Source organism: Ictidomys tridecemlineatus, chromosome 12, assembly GCF_052094955.1.
Source record: "Ictidomys tridecemlineatus isolate mIctTri1 chromosome 12, mIctTri1.hap1, whole genome shotgun sequence".
Taxonomy (NCBI): domain Eukaryota; kingdom Metazoa; phylum Chordata; class Mammalia; order Rodentia; family Sciuridae; genus Ictidomys; species Ictidomys tridecemlineatus.
In genome coordinates, this window is record NC_135488.1 from 91278063 (window position 1) to 91298253 (window position 20191).

Here is a 20191-nt window from a genome sequence, read left to right on the forward strand (position 1 = left end):
GTCAATTTTTAAAATAATATTTTGGTTTTAGAATACTGAAAGATGACAATTCACAATGAGATAATATGCAAAGAAAATTAAACTACTAAATACTCTCTAAAGACTAATTCAAATTGCTAATTCTAATCTAATGCTTGGTGGAAGCAGCTGTAGTTCGTCTTCATGGAATTCACCCACCTTCTCATGATGATTACAAAGCCTCCCCATCAATTCTATTATTTAGTTTGTAGTAATCAATGATCAGTTTTTTTGTACTTAAACTTACATGGAAAGGACAAAATCCTACTTACAGGAATTTTGTTTTAGATTTCTTCAAAATGTATCATAAATATCATTTACTGTGCAAGCTACAAATAAGATGTATTCTTGAAAGAAAACTTCTAAATGAAGCATGAGATAGTCAATGATGCCAAGAGTGGTTATACATCTAACCCAGGAGATCCAGCAGTACTCTAATAACTCTGTTTTAATGTACCAACCTTCTTCTTGGTAGTCGAATTCTTAGATATTACTATACTACCAGCTAAATAAGTACTTCATTACTTTGGATATAAGACTTTCATCTTCTTGGATGTTTATCAGAAATTACTAAATGCTTTAGCAAGAGGTTTCATGGTAGAAATCCTAGGGCTACTTCTGGTTGTAGTAGTGTTCCTAAGGTTTTGATGGGTGATACAAAGGCTAGAGACGGAGATGACAAAGCACATCTATCCCTGTTTTCTGTAACACTTTTATTTATTCATCATTTTGTTTCAATCATGACAGATTTTCCAAAGTTTCTCCCATCTTTGCCTAAAGCTTTCTGAACCTACAGTTTAGATTGGTAACAAATATACATCCAATTTCCTATTCTAGACATCACATGTTTTAAGATAGTCTCATATTATATAAATCGTAATAATATATAGAAAACAGATACTTGTGGAAACCAAAACACAGTCACCTGAATGTCATCCAAGTCGTCTTCTGAAGTCAGGGAATTTCTGGAGTATAAATAGAATCCAACTTGGCAGGAGTTAATGTCATCTTTTGTGAATGACCAATATTTCATGGACTAAACATACTTTACCCTGTTTCAGAAGTAGTTTTTGTAAACTCCAGCCAGATTAATCTGCATTACTGAAATGTCTGGCTGTCTTCTTGAATTTCAAGGTGTTGGTATGAGCCCTGGGAAGGAAATGTCATCATAGGTACTTCTAACCAGTAGAATTCCACTCTTTATGAGCTGGGATGCTGAGAGCCATTACCAAGTAGGAATAACACATCGAAATCCTTGCCAGCGTACCCCATGTTAAATGGACTTACCTTGGAAATTTGCTGTGACCTTGCTTGTGTGTTTAAGAAAGGTGACCCTGCTGGCAGGAGAATTTGAAGTAAACATGTTTTGATGAAGAAGGGTGCATAAGTTAGAAATATGTGTGAGTTAGATAAGGACATAAGGTAAACTGTAAAGGTAAAATTTCCAAGCTGATTCTAAGCCGCAGAGCCTGAGTTAAAGTGTAAAAGACCAGGCATCCTAAAGTTTCCAAAGTGCAAGGATTGGGTTAAAAAGTAAAAGACAATTGTTACAATCATACAAGTCTATTGTTACAATTCCTCTGCTATCCCCGGAACTTGTAATCCCTGTAAAGTTGTTAGAACAATGAGGGAACTGCCTAGTAAATGTCTCCATTGATTCCCTGGTTGTTTAATAGCTAAGGGCTCTAGGTAGCATGGCACGTACGCATCTAGGCCCCAGAACCAATCAGTTTAAATGTGTACCCCACTTAGAAATGACCAATCATCTCTGCCTAGATTGTTCCCGCCAATGTATGTACTAATCATGTTTCAGAATTGTTGTTCAATTTTCCCGCGCCTTATGATGATTTGTTCTGATGTATGCAAAGCCCCCCACCCTCTCCAAAAAGTGTACTTAAGCTCCACCTGACCTCCGCTCTGGGCTCTGAGCCGCTCTCCCTTCTTGAGTGGGCACAGAGTCCCAGCGCGCTGGAACAGGATCCTCAATAAACTTCCCCCCTGCGATTGCATGAAGTGAGTCTCTTGTGTGGTTTCTCCCCTCCGACGCTCCGCTGCACCCCAACAAAACATGTTTTGATGTATTTTAGCACAAACAAGTGTGGTAGTTTAGGATAAGCGTGTTGTGATGCAGTGTAAACATAATCTGTGAGGATAGGATAAGAGATAGAAGCCACGACGTAAACATGTTTTGGTTTGAAGTGTTGTAAACAACTATAGTATTTAAGGGCCAGGAAGGCTGAGCTCTTTGGTCAGTACAGATCCACGATGCCAGTGGGTCAACATCGAGTGAACTGAGCCCCGCCAGTCTCTGTTCCTGTGCCTCGTGTGATGTGATGAAACCTGGTGTGAATAAACCGAGCATTCGAAAAGGCATATCATGTGCAGCGACTTCACGGATCCTTGGCTGGGAGCAGAGGCGATCCTGACTCCAGGACCACCTGGGGACGATCATGGGACCTCGCTGCAGTCCTGCTCTGGTCACCTGCTCAATCACCAGGGTGGATCCAGGATTAGGGTGTATCTTGCAGGAAGTATCCCCGACCTTGGGTTTAGGGTGTGACAATAGGAGTTTTAGGGAAGTTGGAGGTTGAAGATATTTCCTGCTGGGAGTAGGGCGTGCCTGCCGCCTGAGTTCCCATTGAGTTCTCCTGGAGAGAAAGTATTTAGGACTTGAATTGTGCGGGAGATTGGGATTGCCCCTGGACCTGTGTGGAGGCAGTGTGAGTTCGGAATAAAGAATTGCTGTTTGAATCTACAAGGTGTGTGGTGCCTGGTGATTCTGTGCCAAGCCGAGACATTGGCATCTGGCACTGGTACAACTGGTCATGGTGATGAACCGCATGCAAGTAAAGGCAATCTCATTTCCATTACTCCTGCTGAAGAGCTATTAATTGATAGAGGTTGTGGAGTCATCAATTAGTAGTAACTGGACATGGCAAATCCCCCATTACAATTCTAGATAAGAACTGGGAGTCAACTCCTGACTTTGGAGACATTGGTGAACCCAGTACCATTGGTTCAGCTCCATGGAACCTGGGATTCCATGATAAATGCTACCATCATGGCCACTACTAAACATCCTGGGATTTGGAGAGCAGGCTGGGCCCTGCTCAGTTACTTCATGATGTATAGAGCAGCAGTTTTCACAGCGCCTAAACCTGTGTTACTCCAGTGTATAAAACAGTAGTTTGCCATAACCCACTCTATTTTGAGTCTAGGTGCTGAGGTGGAGTGACTCTACAACTTGCTTATACAAGTAAAAAACCACCATCTGTCTGGTACAAAATAAGGCACAAACTGATAAATTAATCATGCTAATAAAAATGACTACCTGTGAATTTATCAAATTAATCAGAAGCATATGAATACATGGGCATATCCAACTCAGACTGGAAAAACCAGACCTATGCACTTATCGAACACACTAGACCATTGAATGAAGCAACCCCCTCACTCCAGGTCTATAAAAGGAGAAGTACCCCAAAATGAGACGTGGTAGTACCCTAACCTTATCACCTGGTCACTTCCCATGAGCTTTGCCCAGGAAAATCACCACAATTAACTTTCAAATCTCTGTCCTTGAGCTTCAGCAGAGTGCAGTTTCTGCCATATAAGCCACAAAAAGCTGCCATCCCAAGCAGACACACTCGAGACTGCAATCAGTCCAGATCTTGGCCTAGAGTAAGTTCCTTGATTTTGACAGCTCTGTGCCCTGAACAAGATTTTCAAATGGTTCTTAATCTTATCTGACCACCTACAGTTACTCTTTGCATTCATAATTGCTCTGCCTTTGCTCTCAGGTCAGACTCCTGAATTCCTGTGGTTGCCTCAACTCTTCCTAAGCCTTCCTGCAACTTATATATATCATGTGTAAAGTATGATTTGTGATGTGTTATAGATATTAGAAATTAAGATTGGAATAAAAGAACTTGTAGTTGCCTGGCTTATTACGACCAGGTGACTCACAAATATTTAGTGAACTGCCACTGATGAAAGTGGTGTAGCCCATGAATTTATTGTTATTCAATAAGTTGACATTATGGAAAGACACAAACCTGTTTGGTCTATGTTAGTGACATAGATTGCACTCATGACAGGAACTTTCCCAATTTTCAAAAATGATGGAAACTCCTATATTTTTAATTTGAAAGGTACTCTGGGTTATTTCTAAACACATGTTCAAAAACAAGTTGGAAATGCATAAATAGTATAGAGTTAAGGGTCAGTATTATATTTAATTCACATAAGTTTATTCAGTAAATAATAAAAATGTGTTCCAAAAATGATAAAAAGAGTCATGAATAGACAAATGAAAACAAGAGGAAGTTTAATTAGTAAGTAAACATATGTATTTTTAAAAAAAGTTTACATCAACTTAGTAGTTAAAAAATTAATAAAAACTATTAATCCTGGCTGGATGACAGTTCAAGTCTCCCAACTCCTGCTGTGGGTTTGCTCTTTTGGTCTCCATTTCCCATACCTCACTGCTTTATCTGGCAACAATCCAGCTTTTAGTTTCTTGCTAAAGTCTGGGAAGGCAGGTTCCTTAAATTTTGTCTGATTAATATGGAGTATTCTCAAGCTTGATTTAGTGCTGTGGTTTGAACAACTTAAGTCTGTGTCTTAAAAATGAAGCCACCACATCCCAAGCAAGAAGCCCTGTACATTGCCATTCCTTTTCTGAAGACTAAACTGAACGCAGTTTAATCTGCCAACTCCCTGTCTTTCCTCCTATATCTTCACTGCCCAATGCAAGTTTACTTGGGTTTTTGTAACTTGTGTAATAAAAAAAAAAAAAAAATTAAAGACTTTTGCCTTGGGAAAATCTGGCCCAATGTTGTGACTCTGAGGAAGGAAATACAATAGAAATTCTACACTTCCAGGAAAGGTGTTCCATTGAAAAGGTGAAGTGTGGGCTGGGGATGTGGCTCAAGCGGCAACACACTCTTACGTGGGGCACTGGTTTCATCCTCAGCACCACATAAAAATAAAATAAAGATGTTGTGTCCACTGAACACTAAAAAATATTAAGATTTTCTCTCTCTCTCTCAAAAAAGAAACTATAAAAAAAATGAAGTGTGGTAAAGGTCAGGAAGTGAGGCAAGGAAACATAGGCTTCTGGAATCTACAAAGGAAGCATAAGTCTGCCAAGTTGTAAAAAGAAAAAAAAAATTCAAATGTAATCTCAGAATAACCAATAACTTTTTAAAGTAACAAGATTTAGCAACTGGACCAGTAATCCCAGTTAAATCAAAAGCATTTCAAATCCAAAAGACCCTGTTTCATAAAATTAATAAATAAAAGGACTGGGGATGTAGCTTAGTAATAGAGTACTGAAGCTGGTCTAGATAATCAGGATAGGGTCCTGTTTCCTTAGTGTTGAAGATTTAACACCCAAGAAATGCAGGATCAAGAGCAAAAAGTTTTATTAAAAGAATAGGAGAGAGAGAGAGAGAGATAGATAGATAGATAGGGGGCAGAGAGAGAGAGAGAGAGAGAGAGTCTGAGACTCCTCTGGAAAGGAGAGTGTCCAGAGCTGATGCCGCGAGAAAGTGCCCCCTTTTATAGATTTCAGTTTTCCTTTCTTCTCCGTCCCCTCTCCTCTTATTTTGCCTACATGACCAAAAGGGCAGGAAGAGAGCCATACAGGGAAGGAATATCTCTGTATTTTCCATATCTGACTAGAAAGGCAGAAAGGGGGTACTCATTAAAAGCTTCTTGATGGGAAGAACAATTCCCTGGAGGCAGGTGACCTTGGCAACAGGTGAGGAGGAGGAGGAAGTGTTCTGCAGGTATTAGGTATTCTGTTTCCTTTTGAATCAACCCCCATCTTCCTGATCCAATATTTCACTATCTATACTTTTTTTGGAGGGGGTATATGGGAATTGAACTCAAGGGCACTCCAAAAGCCACATCCCCAGTGACACGAGCAAGGGGACGACGTCGAGGTCCCCCTACCGCTTCCGGGTGGTCCTGAAGTCACAGTCGCCCCTGCCCCAGGTAACCTCTCCTGGCCGACCATCCGTGTCTTGAAGGAAGAAGCCGCCACACGCGAGATGCCTTTTCGAATGCTGGGTTTATTCACTCCAAGGGCATCACATCACACGAGGCACAGGAAGAGAGGCTGGCGGGACACAGTTCGCTCGATGTTGACCCACACATAGTGGGTCTGAACTGGCCAAAGAGCTCAGCCTTCCTGGCCTTTAAATACTATAGTTGTTTACAACACTTCAAACCAAAAACATGTTTATTCCGTAATTTCTATTTCTTATCCTATCTTAACAGATCGTCTCTATTACATCACACCTTGCTTACATCTTTGCTTATCTTAGACAATCACACTTGTTTTGTGCTAAAATACCTCAAAACATGTTTACCTTGTATCCTTATCTATTTCACACATTTTCTAGCTTAGGCACCTTTCTTCATCACAACATGTTTACTTCAAACTCTCCTGTCCTTTGTTTATTTCAAACTCTCCTGTAACTCTCCTGTCACCCAGCAAATAATACAAAATAATATTTTGTATTATTTAGAGACAGGGTCTCATCAAGTTGCTTAGCACCTTGATTTTGCTGAGGCTGGCTTTGAACTTTCGATCTTTCTGCCTCAGCCTCCTGAGCCGCTGGGATTACAGGAATGTGCCACTGTGCCCAGCCTCATTATCTACACTGACTGTCATTTGCCCTGGTCACAATCCCCTCTCTGATTAAGGGAACTCTTACTGCTCTAAGAGGAAATGGGTAATAACCACTTTGGCTGCTTCAGGTTGAGAGGGGGTCATGTGGGGCAAGCAGTTTGGGTTTCCCTTTTAGAAATGCTGTGGGTGGGTCAGTTGAGGGGTCTGTGGTGAAAGTCTGGTTTGGAAAGAACAAGTTGTAAAGTCATCTAAGAGGTGGGTGCTTCTATGAGAGAAACAAAAAGACATGAGTATTGGAATGCATTTAATACAAAATAAATGACAAAGAGTCTGGGACATGTCAATGAATATCATGATGAGGATAGAAACCAGGAATTTTTACCAGGAGGTGCAAGAGCTAAAAAATTGTTCCCATGACAAGGCTAGTGAGGAAATGACCTCTTTGGGGATATTAAGGATATTAGTTACATTCTCAGAGTTGTCAGGAATGAAAACACAATACAGTCTTAATAATGTCACAGATGCCCTATAAGATGTATGTAAGATATCTAATGTCATTTGATTTTTGTATAATACATTTTTATTGGCATATCTTCTATGTTTAGTAAAGATCCCTTTATTTACTGTCACATAGGGCTAGCAAACAGATCAAGTCTGTCTATGTAGGAGGTTAGGAAGATTTGTAGGCTCTAAATTGATTAATAAAAGCTGTTGACACTGATAGTCTTGATAGTTATTAGGCACTCCTGTCTAGGAATCCCTCTTTCATAGCCTCTAATCTTACTATTGGTGGGGCTGAATCAAGTATATATCTTAAGTTACATTACATTTAGAGTATAGTTTTATATTCTAAAATGACAGTTGTTGTTTAACCAGTCATACAAATCCTAATTCCTTTAAGACTAGTTTCTCTAAATGATAAATTTAACAGATACAAGTATTTCCTTTTAAATGCCCATATATGGCTGTTCTTTGGCTGTAACTTATTTTGCTAGGTGTTTAAGACCAAGCTGGTCAAATTGACCTTGTTCCTATCTATTGTTAAGAGTCAGCTGAGTTTCCTCAGGGGGCACTCTTGGGAACTTGTGAGCAGTAGCCTCTTGGTTCCTCTAGTGCCATCTTCCAGAATAGGTCAGGGTCTTATTGACCACATGGCTTCCCTTGGAAGCATTAGGAACATTTCCTTCTCCAATGACTCTCCTCTTTGCAGCATGTGCACTGGTCAGCTTTCTGTTCTCCAGGGTCTCTTTGATTCCCCTGATCCAGGAGATCATGTGACCCAGAGTTACAAAGTACTTAGAGAAGTCCCCTGTTCCCCGAGTCCAAGCTGACTCAGAGGGCAAGAACCAAATATTGGCTATTTTCTTCTTGGCCTTTTTACTTCCTTTAGTCTCTAAGTTTTGATTTTAAACATCCAGCAATCCAGTTTCATCAGTTTTAAACCAAGAGTACTGGGTTTTACCTTTAATGTCTATAACTTTGTAGTTATTTCCCCTTTCATTTAATTGGGAATCAGTATTAGTACTGGAAGTTAACCTTACATCCTGTCTTTCCTATAGGTGATGTCCTATTGTTTCAAAGTAACTCAGACTGTCATAGTAGAAGTTACAATTTTTTTGAGCTGGGGCTATAGTTCTGTGGCAGAGCACCTGCCTAGCATGTGTGAGGGACTGGGGTTCAATACTTAGCACTACATAAAAATAAATAAAATAAAGGCATTCTGTCCATCTACAACTACAATTTTTAAAAAAGTTATATTTTGCAATGTAATAACGGACAATGGTTCTAACATTTATAAGGAAAATACAAAATAAAATTAAAGAGAGCAAAAACATTGAGTTTGTATAATAACTATGAACTAAGAAACATAATTTTTTTAACCCCAAATCTTTACTTCAAACTTCAGTTTGAGGAACACCAGCTTGGTAATATATTCTTCTAAATCTTATGTTTTGAAGACTTTTGCATACTTGGAAGACATGAATACATTTAGTAGACAAAGATACATTTAGTATACAAACAAGCAATTATACTGATGTTCTTATATTAACCAAGTTTAGCTTTTAAAGAAAAAATTAGAATCTATAGTATAGTTTTATACTCTAAAATAACAGTTTTTGTTTAACTAGTCATACAAATCCTAATTCCTTTAAGACTAGTTTCTCTAAATGATAAATTTAACAGATACAAGAAATTATCTTGATAGATAAAAGCAGATTAAACTACTTCAAAACATAGAGGATTAAACTTTGGTTTATATCAGTACTTTAGGAAATATTTGACCTTAGGAAAAAGCTTTAAAGCTTTAAATAACTTTAATTGGTTGTATTAATTATGTATAACCAACTTAGTTACACACAAACTTTTTGAGATTTACCCTCCACAAACCCTTTGCAACTTAGACATTCTACAACTTTTTGCTTTACCATACAAAGAATTTCTCATCCAGAAACATTTCTTTTTTCTTCTATTTTCCATACTAAAATATATTTCCATATCTAAAACCTTCTTTTATTTCTTTCTTAGCTATTGACCCCTTTTTAAATTTATTTTCAGAAACAATCCTTATGTAAAATTTCTGAATTTAGACAAATTACTCCACCTTAATAAGATGAAATACCTTGTGTTTATGGTACTTTAATTGAAACCCAGTGTTCTTAGTATATAAAATTACATCTGATAGAATCTTAACTCTTAGCCACCTTGTTTTTTTTTTTTTTGTGAAACACAGAAAAAAAGTGATATTAAACCTTTTTCACTTATCCATTTATGAAAACACACATAATGTTTAAATATATTACCTTATGAAATTTAAGAAGTCAAAGTACTTGATTTTATATTTAGCAGTTGTTGTTTTAGCATTTTACTTTGCAAATTAATCAGATGTCTCCTTTAACAAACACATTTATGCAGAATACTCTCATTTGTGTTAAATCTAATTTACTCATTATTAACTGCGAAAACCAAGATATCAGACAAATACAGTTAACAATATTAGTCATTTCTTCCCTGTTGAAGAAAAATCCTAGAAGCAATGGGTATTACAGTCTAAATATTTTATAGAGACCAACACTGTTAATTGTCTGACCACCTAGAAGAACTTTAGTTAGTAATTTTAAAGACATCTTTACTCTCATCTATTTACCTAATTTAAAATGAACCTTTTTTTTAAGGCATGTGAGCTAAAAGGTATTTGGATTCATTTCTTATAAATGAGCACTCATATATAAAATTTAAATGTCAATTTTGATACCGTGTTCAATATATATTGACACAAGCACGTATGTGACACAATAATACAATATACAGGTGTACACACATACAAAAAATGGACAGGAAACAAAAGATCTTCTAACTTTTTGTAAATAGATCCCACAGGTAGGAGAAAATTCTACAGATGTTTAATTATTTTAGCCTCTATTAGATATAACCTGTTAGAAATTAAAATAGATAGAGCTTATCAGACTTTTACATTATGACTTAAATATAGGGCAGGCCTATACGTTGGAAATGCTAGGTGTAAAGTCTGCCATTGTGGTCAGTAAAATCAAAGGCTATGAGATTTATTCCCAACATCACAAAGTTTATGTCCTTAGGACTTTTTTGTTGTTGTTGGGGAGGTTACTGAGGATTAAACTCAGGGGCATTCAGGGCACTCAGCCATATCCCAGCCCTATTTTTTGTATGTTATTTAGAGAGACAGGGCCTCATTGAGTTGCTTAGGGCCTCATCGTTGCTGAGACTGGCTTTGACCGCTCAGTCCTCCTGCCTCAGCCTCCCACGATTCTGGGATTACAGGTGTGCACCACCGACAGCTCTTAGGACTTTTTTTTAAAGGAGATTTTCCAATGTATTTGAGAGCTAACCCTTGAAAAGTGGACCTCTGAACAAAGACAGTGTAAAAATCCTCTATAGTTACATAAAATAAGCTGATCAGAAAAATATATTAATTAATATATTATGAATATACCATAAAATTGTGAGTGCAAAAATATAGAATTTTTAAAAACAGGAGTCCTAAAAAATGATATAAATGTAATTACTCTAGAAAAGGAGCATACATCTCTATTAGATCAGAGTTCACTCAGATTTGAATCAGTTCAGGCATTCAAAGAATGTAAGAGTCCTGAAATCCTCAAGCAAAGATTTTCAAGGTAAAGAAGACTTGTATTATGAGATCATTCCATTTTCCCTCCCTGTGCTGTATTAAGAAAGTAGGTGGTAGAATGGAGAGCAGGTAAAATAGCCAACTATTTAGGTCCCACAATGACTTTTAAAAGTGACTCCTTTCTTTCCTTTGGCTCAAACTGGTCCTCTGCAAGACTTGGAAATCTTGCAAGCTTTGTAAGCCTTTGCAATTTACTTTTCAAATGCAGGCCTTGGAGAGAGAGAAATCTGGCAGAAGCTAAGTAAGGGAAGCTGCTTGTTTGGAGCAGAACCTCATGTGTAGGGCATTTTAACCATTATTTTTCCATTCCCCAGTCGGTAATTAGACCAGGTTTGGATGCAGAAAATTATGAGACATAATCTCCCATCAATACTTTTGAGGACGAGGTTCCCCTCTGAACAACAACATGAACTGCACAAAAAAGAACAGAACCCATAAGTGCCTGCACCAAGGAACTGTCTCTTTGGCTAGAGGATGTCTCCCCAGTGCTGGACCCTCTAGTGGCCACCGGTTTCCATCCCTCCTTCCATGGATGAACTCTGGATTTAACTGCTACATCACCAGTGTGTGGTCATAACCCGTGGGCTTTTTCATGGGTGGCCATGAAAATGATGCAAACCTCAGATTATCCATCCTTACCGTGTGATTTGTAATCCCTGGGAGAACATGGGACCCCTTTTTGTAATGAATCTTGATCTGTCTGTGTTAATGAACTTTTTTTGGGGGTGTAGAATTTGGCCTCACTTAGAATGGAGGCTCATAGTTGAATTTAATTTACATGTTTGGCACAATTTGAGTTTTTTAAACAAGGAAGTCCTTAGGCCTACATATAGAAGCCTCAGATTATTTCCTTCCTTTTTACAGAACAGGCTGAGCATATTAAAATTTATATTTCCTCTGATGGCCATGATTCTCTATTAGAGAGTTTGTATGAAGACCATGTTTGGCAGCAACAAAACACTAGGGGGAAAAGGCTGGAAAAAGAGAAAAAGAGTTTATGCTCTTAGTGGGCCAAAGGAATGTTCAGAAGGCTGAGGGCATAAATCTCTCTTTTTGCATTCAAAGAAGCTTGGGGAGCACACAGGAGCACAGAAACAGCTATGGGAATCCCTTCTGTCTTGTAAAGGCTTAATATGCAAACAAAGGGAACCTAGGCATTTCCTTATGTCTCTATGGCTGGAGTCTTATCAGTTAGTGGAGGGGAGAAATGAACGTGGGAAAGTGTAGTTTGGCTTCTGCAGAGGTATATGTCACGGGGGCTTTTGCTCAGGGCCATTTGATCGACCACCCATAAGGGCAGTCGGAGAAGAGGTCCAGGGAGAAATCTTTAGGATTCATTGGAGAGTGGCCCCAGCCAGAATCTTGAAGTTGTTCCAACCCTTTGTCCATCTCCTTGCATCCAAATGCAGACCAGCATTAGAGACACTGTGTCAGGACAGATATGCTCCAAGCCTGGATTGGATAGTGAGAAATGGCTTTGGCAAAACTCAACATGCCTGACGCGCAGGACAGGGATTGGTAGCCACCTAGAACATGAACTCTGACACCCTATTTTTGTAGAATGGCAGCTTGCATGAACTGCACTTAATTAGCCAACAGATGCCCATTATTGTCCTCCAGAAAGAAAAGAAAGTGGCAGAGAGGTGCACCTCAGAAAGATGCGCGGTATAGGGGAGCTTACCTCCAGGCCTCCAGGACACTCCCAGAGAGCCCCCCCAAGAAATGCAGGGGCAAGAGCAAAAAGTTTTATTTAAAGCATAGAATAGAGAGAACGGGAACTCCTCTGGAGAGGAGGGGGTCCAGAGCTGGTGCCCCCAGAGTGTGGGGAGTGTCCTGCCCCTTTTATAGATGTCAGGTTTCCTTTCTTCTCCTGTCCCCTCCTCCCCTGCCTACATGACCAAAAGTTCAGGGGGTACCACTCCCTATTTTCCATATCCACCCAGAAAGGCAGGAAGAGGGTACTCTTTAGCAACCCCGTCTTGGGAGGAACAATTCCCTGGAGACAGAGGACCTTGACAACAGGTGAAGAGGAGGGGGATGTGCTCTAGAAGTACTAGCATTCTATTTCCTTGACCCATCTTCTTGACCCAATCATTCATTGTCTACACTGACTGTCTTTTTGCCCGGTCTCAGTACCACTGAGTTCAATCCCCAGTAAGGCAAAAAAAAATTTTTTTTAAATTTAGCATCAACTAATCAGTAACAAAATAATAGAAATCCAGAAATAATTGGCCCAAAGGATTAGGTACTTTATGATGAAATTGTAAAATCTCAAGATAAAACAACTTCCCCTTTGACCCCATTACATCCTTTATCAGGTGAAAAGCTTGTAAAAGATCAATAAAGAAGCCAGCTGTAGCTTTGCCCTGAGTTTGACCTTTCTCATAGCAGAATGTGGGTTTCCGAAAATAAGAAAAGGATCTATCAAGGTCTTTCTGTATTTGATTGTTATCTTACAAAATTTGGCAGGAGTTTTGCCCTGAACCTTCAAGCAACGCAGGACAATCCATGGAGAGTTTGTTTAAGCGGGTGCCACTGCTAGTGAGACATAATATCATTTTAGGAAACTTCATTGTTTAGTGAAACCACAGTTTAGTAATGTTTAGTTAGATTTTTTTAAAAATAGGGTAATTCAACTAGTTTCCAAAGGGCATTTTTTTTTCCTAACATAAAGACTCACTAAAGGAAAATTTTACTGAAAAAATTCTGTTAGGGGAAATTTCCTACGTGGTGTAAGTGACTTTCCCCTCATTTGTCAATTCTTTATTATTTTTTTTCGGGCCAAAACCTTTTGAGCTTTATACATTAGGAAGAAGGAAAGAAGGAAGAATAGAAAGGAAGGTTTAAAAAATTCTGGGATTGGGAGTGGGAGGGTACATAAAGACTGCCCTTAATTATGGTAGGGGCTCATCTAGGCAAAAGTGCAGGGAAGTTCCTTTCCTTCTGCCATCAGATCTCCCAGTATCCTTTCTAACTTATCTTAACCTATCTAACTTATCGTTTCTAACTTATCATAATTTTTAAAACTCTTGTTCCCTGACAGATATCAAACATGGAAAATTATCTAATAAGTCATCATTTTGATGATTTGCCTTTCCAAGGAATATTCTGATTTCTGAAAACCAACATGAACATAAATACTGATATTTTAGAGACTATGAGAAGCTGGTGGGAGCCCCTTATTAGGACCTCTAGCCCACAAAACCCAGGCCAGTCACATGTGCCACATAGTCAAGGTCAGTCCCAGAACCTCAAAAGTATTTTGAGGAAAAGAATTTTGAATATTTCTACCTTTGATGATTTCCTTGGGATGGTCTAAAACTAATAATGGAGGAAGAAAGAAATGGAGGGATAAAGAGAGGGCAGGTGGAAGACAAAATTAAGGAGGGAAGAGGAGAGAGGGAATAAAATAGGAAAGAGAGACCAATGGGTGTCCAGGTAATGGGTAGACTGTTGTGCATCCTAGAAAAGAAGGGTGTTCGGAAAAAAAAAAAAGAACATATAATATCACCTTAGAAAATAACCAGATTTTTGAGGGACAAAAGCAAAGATTATCCTAAAAGAATAGGGCAAATATCTGGCCATGTGATTAAAATATCCCTGAACATTTTTGGCTTAGCTGGGTTAGATATTGTTTTGAGTGTATAATTTCAACAAAAATTCTCCTCCTTGATGTTTCTCAATCCTGTTTGTATCCACTTAAGTTCTTGGTGTTAGTTTTGTGTTTGAGTCCTTTTTTGGGGAGGATACTTCACTATCTTGGGATCCCTGAGTCAATAATAGCATAAGCCCCAGGACACAGGGCAATCAATGCTGCCACCACAGCTAAAGAACTCACCTATGCTGTAAAACTGTACCTAAATTTTTTCTTTTAGAATTTAAGTCAGCAAACTATAGTAATATGCATATATCTAAATTTATAGCTGCACAATTCACAATACCAAATCACGGAACCAGCCTAGGTGTCCTTCAATGGATTAATGGATTAAAAGAAAACATGGCATTATACCCAATGACATTTAAAAAATTTTTAATAGTTGCAGATGGACATACAGCATGCCTTTATTTAATTTATTTATTATTTTTTTTATGTGGTGCTGAGGATCAAACCTAGTGCCTCACACATGCTAGGCAAGTGCTCTGAGCTATACCCCAGCCCCACACAATGACATTTTATTCAGCCATAAAGATAAATAAGATTAGGTCATTTGAAGGAAAATTCGTAGAACTTGAGAACATTACATTAAGTGAAATAAGCCAAATTCAGAAAGTCAAGCGTCATATGTTTTCTCTCATATGTGGAAGTTAGTGAGGAAAAAGGAAAATAAAAATTGGGGGCAGGTGAGATCTCATGAAAATCAAAGGGAAATCATTAGAGTAGAGGAAAGGCACAAGGGGGAGGGAGAAGAAGAGAGGAAGGGGAAATACTGGGGAAGGATATTGACTAAATTATATTTCTATATCGTATGCATGTATGAATAGGTAGAAACAAATCCCACCATTATTAATAATTATAATGTACCAATGTAAAATACAGAAAAAATAAATTTGTCTAATTTTAGAGTTTGAGTGATGGATGGTTGCATTATGATGTCATTGAACACATCTATATTATAAGCATTCACAAATACCTCCTCCATGGTAAGCAGTTCAATTGCCCTTTTTTCCTGAACTCTTGAAGACTGAGGTCTGTTGCCCGGTTTAAAAGATCCTAAAATGTGAATCCAGTGTCAGATGTCTTATGTCTTACAGGCCAAAAACAATAGAAAACACATCCAGGATTTTCTTTGGAGGAGAATGAATATAATTCCACTATTATCCTTAATGAGGTATGTTTTTTTTTTTTTTTGTCCCCAAGACAAGATAAAAAAAGGAATTCTGATAAAGATAAAATGTTTAAATGAGAGGGGAAAGTGAAAGCATTTCAAATCACTCTGAAACTAAATAATGGTAAATTATAACAGTTTCAAACAATTACTTAGTTCTTAGGAAAAACATTTACCATGGCAACCACTGCATCAAATTGCTCTTAAACAGGTCCCAAGCCATATACATACACACACACACAAAAAAAAAAAAGAAAGAAAAAATTTATCTCCTAGATTCACCACTATCTGTTCAGTCTGTAGGCAAGGAGGTAGTCAACAGCAGCATGGTTACACAAACATTATTACATGCACTCAACACTTTCCTCCTGACACCACACTTCATTCATACCATTTTATAGATGTGCTCATGATGGTGGGACCAGTTTGATTGTCTTCATCTCCTTTCTGACATTACAATCAGGGACTTGCAGTAAAAAGCCAGTTGGGGCATATTTTTATGAGTGACCCTGACCTGTATCTGTCATGGAATAGACTTTCAGGTGGTGGATATATCCATCTAAAGGAAACTGACCCACAATTAAGCACTATGTATCATAAACCTCTTCCTTCTTCTTGGTCTCAGATCTGGTCCCCAAATTCCTGCACTGGCAGTGTAAATAACCTGGTGCACAATGACAACAGCAAAGAACGAACGGCTGGCTGTACAGTTGTTCAGAGCTTGTTGAAGACTACATTTGGGCAGTCTGAGTACATAGAACGGTATACATGCCAAGAGACAGTTTTAAATACATCAAACTGTTGTATGAATTCCATCAAACACTTATGATATAAACATATTTTTCTTCCTAGAGTTTCATATCAGTTTCTCTATCATTAGTGAGGAACAATTAAAATTCCATATAAAAAGACAAATAAATTATGTTACTATACTACTCAAATCATATATTCTTGTCTCCAAACTTTTGCTGTCTTCTTGAAATGCTTCCAAAAGCACATCTTTACTTTAGGTCCCAGAATAGAAGCTCTAAAGGTTCTAGATTCAAACTCAGTGGAATCCGCTGTTAGGGTTCTGCTTGCTGCTAGTTAAAGGCAGTGAGTGTGGCTTATGGCCCCTGAGATTTTGCTGACCCTTCCACTTCTGCTCAGTACAAAACTGTCCCTACTATTTCCAATAGAAGCGTGGTCTGGGACCGGCCTTGTTTGAACTGCGGTCTTCGTGATGCTCTTTCTCTAGAAAAGTTCATCACTGACCTCTTCTAGCCTCTCCTTGGTCCTTGGAAGGTCCGGGGGATCAGCAGAGACGCGTCTGTCGAGGCGATGGCCAGATGCCCAGCCCAGCAGTGTTGGGGGCAGCGCCGCTGGCGGGGAAGGCAGGGGCTGGGAGCGTAGCCCCAACTTGCCAGGGAGTGAAATGGGCGGGCCCCGGGTGGAGGCGACAAAGTGGGCAACCGGGTCGCATGGAGAAGATGAGGCCAGAGGTGGTGGGTTGCAGTCTCTCCAGATCACCTGTGTGGCCAGCTGCAGCAGGGCGAGGTCCCTGTCTAGGTGTAGTCAGGGTGGGGCGCTCCCCCATCCCGCTAGCTCCTCCTCCAACCACCCTGTCCCTGGTCTGGGGGTCCCGTTCCCAAAACCAGGACCATTTCTTGAGCAGTCTCAGGTGACTATTTTGCTTTTGCAGTCACCATCTGCCCCCGTATGTTACTAAATTAACATTCACTTGCAGCTGACGTCTGCAGAGAAGCAACTTACTTGTGGGTCATCTAGTTTTTCCCTATTTCTTCTTCTTCATATATATTATGTTTGAATCAAAAAGTAATTTATTTTAGATAGGTGTATATGATTTTCCTTGTTTAAATTTTAAGAAGGAAAATTGACATTCTACTCTAAATTTAATTATCCTCATAAAAAGAAAAGGATTCCTTCATGTTAGGTCCCATCAATAGATAAGGAAAAGTTGGTATTCGTACACAGTGGAGTATTATTCAGGGAAAAAGAAGAATGAAAACATGCCATTTGCATGAATATGGACAGAATCCCAAGATCCTTTTGTTAAGCGAAACAAGTCAAACTCAAAAGAGAAAAATGACTTATCACGTTTTCTCTCATTTTATGTGAAATCTAGGGAAGAAAAAGAGTAGCAGAGAGACTATTAGAGAAGAAGGGGATGGAGGGGAGGGGAATATGAGAGCTGAAATGGCCAAACTGTGATGTGCATGTACAACATGCCACAACAAACACCATTGTTCTGTATAATTGGTCTGCACTTAATAAAATTCCAACAATCAAAAATTAATTGCTCATTGAAAAAGATTCTCAAGTAATTTCCTTGAATAATTCATGATAGAGTTGGAATATAAAAACTGAAAATTAGAATGAGACTTGAAAGCATATTATGGTTAAGGAAAATAAACCAAATTCAGAATGTCAAGGATGGTATGTTTTCCCTTGTATGTGAAAGCTAACAGAAAAAAAGAGAAAAGAAGAGGGAAAGGGACCTCATCACAATTGAAGGAAGATCAATAGAGTAGAGGAAAAGGGTCAGAGGAAGGTAGGCGGGATGGAAAGGGGAAATACTAGGGAACAATATTGACCAAATCATATGGTCATATACATGCATGTATGAATACATGACACTGAATCCCACTATTATGTATAATTATAATACGTCAATAAAAAAGATGGGAAACAGAGCTCTTCAAGATTATTTGCTTTGGATGCAGTTACCCACAATTATACAATGATCTAAAATGTGATATAATCTAACCTCTATTATTCTAAGTTGTATTGTTATTTTATAAGAATTTATTGGCTTGATAAAAATCAACTGTTCTCCCTTAAATTGTCTAGCTAATGCCCTCTTAATATTTGTATTAACTGTCCATCTATTTACTAATTTAACAAGTAAGATTTTTATTAATTATACACATAAAATTCACAGCTTTCACAATAGTAGTTAATAATAGCATATTCTTCTTGTATAAGTAAATTTATATTTGCATTTAAACCTAGGGACAGAATTTCAACATACAAAGGCAAAGATTTTTTACTCCAAATCACATCTAGAATGCTTAACTACATTTGAAAATGACCTACCAAGGTATTAACAATAAGTCCAAACAATGTGCTTTATTTGTGTAACTGACATTGCAGCACTGAATAACTATGATTTGCCTATACAATCACATGAACCTTGCTGGCATCTTGATTCCTGAACCTGGTGCCACAGATGACACTTAAGTAGCTGTTCCGCTGTTTAACTTCCCAAAGAGGCAAAGCAGTAGTATTTCCCTCATTTTAAAAAGTTAAAAATATGCACACAAACAATTTTGTTTAGGCATTATATGAATTTGTGTCAAAATTACAAAAACATGTCTGAGAACAGGCATGAACCAAAGGCATGAATCTGGTTCTTTTGGGGGAAAGGTAGGAACACAGTAGAAGACAGATACACAGAAAGGCCAATTGTGTCTCTGATGTTTGTTTTATTTATTTATGGTACTGAGGATTGAGCCCAGGTGTGCTTCACCACTGAACTACACCCCCAACTCTTTTTGTGTGTGTGTGGTGCTGAGGATTGAACCCAGGGTTTTGTGCATGTGAGGCAAGCACTCTACCAACTGAGTTATATTTCCAGCCCCTATTTTATTTTATTTTATTTTATTTGAGACAGGGACTTACTAAGTTGCCAAGGCTGGCCTCTAACTTTCAATCCACCTGCCTCAGCCTCTGAAGTAGCTGAGGTTATAGGCGCCATCACCATACCTGATCATAGATTATTTTTAATGGGAAACAGGTACAATGTGTCTTTCTGTTGCAGCAAAAGAGAAAAAATATAGCTAAATGTAAAAAACAGTAGTTTGTGATTGAAACCAAATGAATGACAATCAAAATCTCTAATTCTCAGGGTAAAATCTCCACTTTAAGTAGTATGTTAACTCAATCCCCCAAACCAGCTTGTTTTGATGTTCCCTTACTTCTGTTTAGGCACAGTTTTCTTTTTTGGTATTACCTGGCAGGATTTTTCCCCCTCCACAGCTTCTCAAATCTCTGATGAGGCCTTGGACTGGAAGTCTTTGGTTCTAGTTGTTTGATGGTACTAAGTAACTGCCTCATTTCCTGCTTTATCTTTTATCTAGATACACTCACAGGTACAAAGCAGAGCAGGATATGACAGTTAGAGGGAATGTTGCAACAATGAAAGCAATCACTCTGGGTCTTAGGCCTATTTGCTGAATTTTATTTCAGCAGATTATCTCTTGCAATAACACTCAGAATGAGCCTGGGCTATAGAGACACCAGTTGACACTGTCCCTTAGCAGCTTGTTTGGACCTGCTGAGTTTGTTTTGTTTTACATTAAAGCCTTCCCTCTAATCAGACTTTGGATTTGATTTTGAAGGTTTTGTAACTTTAGACCTACTTTATATCTCTATCAGTCTCACTTACCTTACAGGAAGGCTGAAACATGAGACAGCCAAGATTTAGAAAACAGAATGATTATTGAGGACAAAATGAAGAAAGGGATAAGGTGTCTAGAA

General features: G+C 38.5%; 1 pseudogene; it reads right to left on the reverse strand.

Moving 5' to 3' along the window:
- Positions 1–578: 578 nt before the first annotated feature.
- LOC101968909 (nucleoporin NUP35 pseudogene) lies at positions 579–17228 on the reverse strand (annotated as a pseudogene).
- Positions 17229–20191: the final 2963 nt, after the last annotated feature.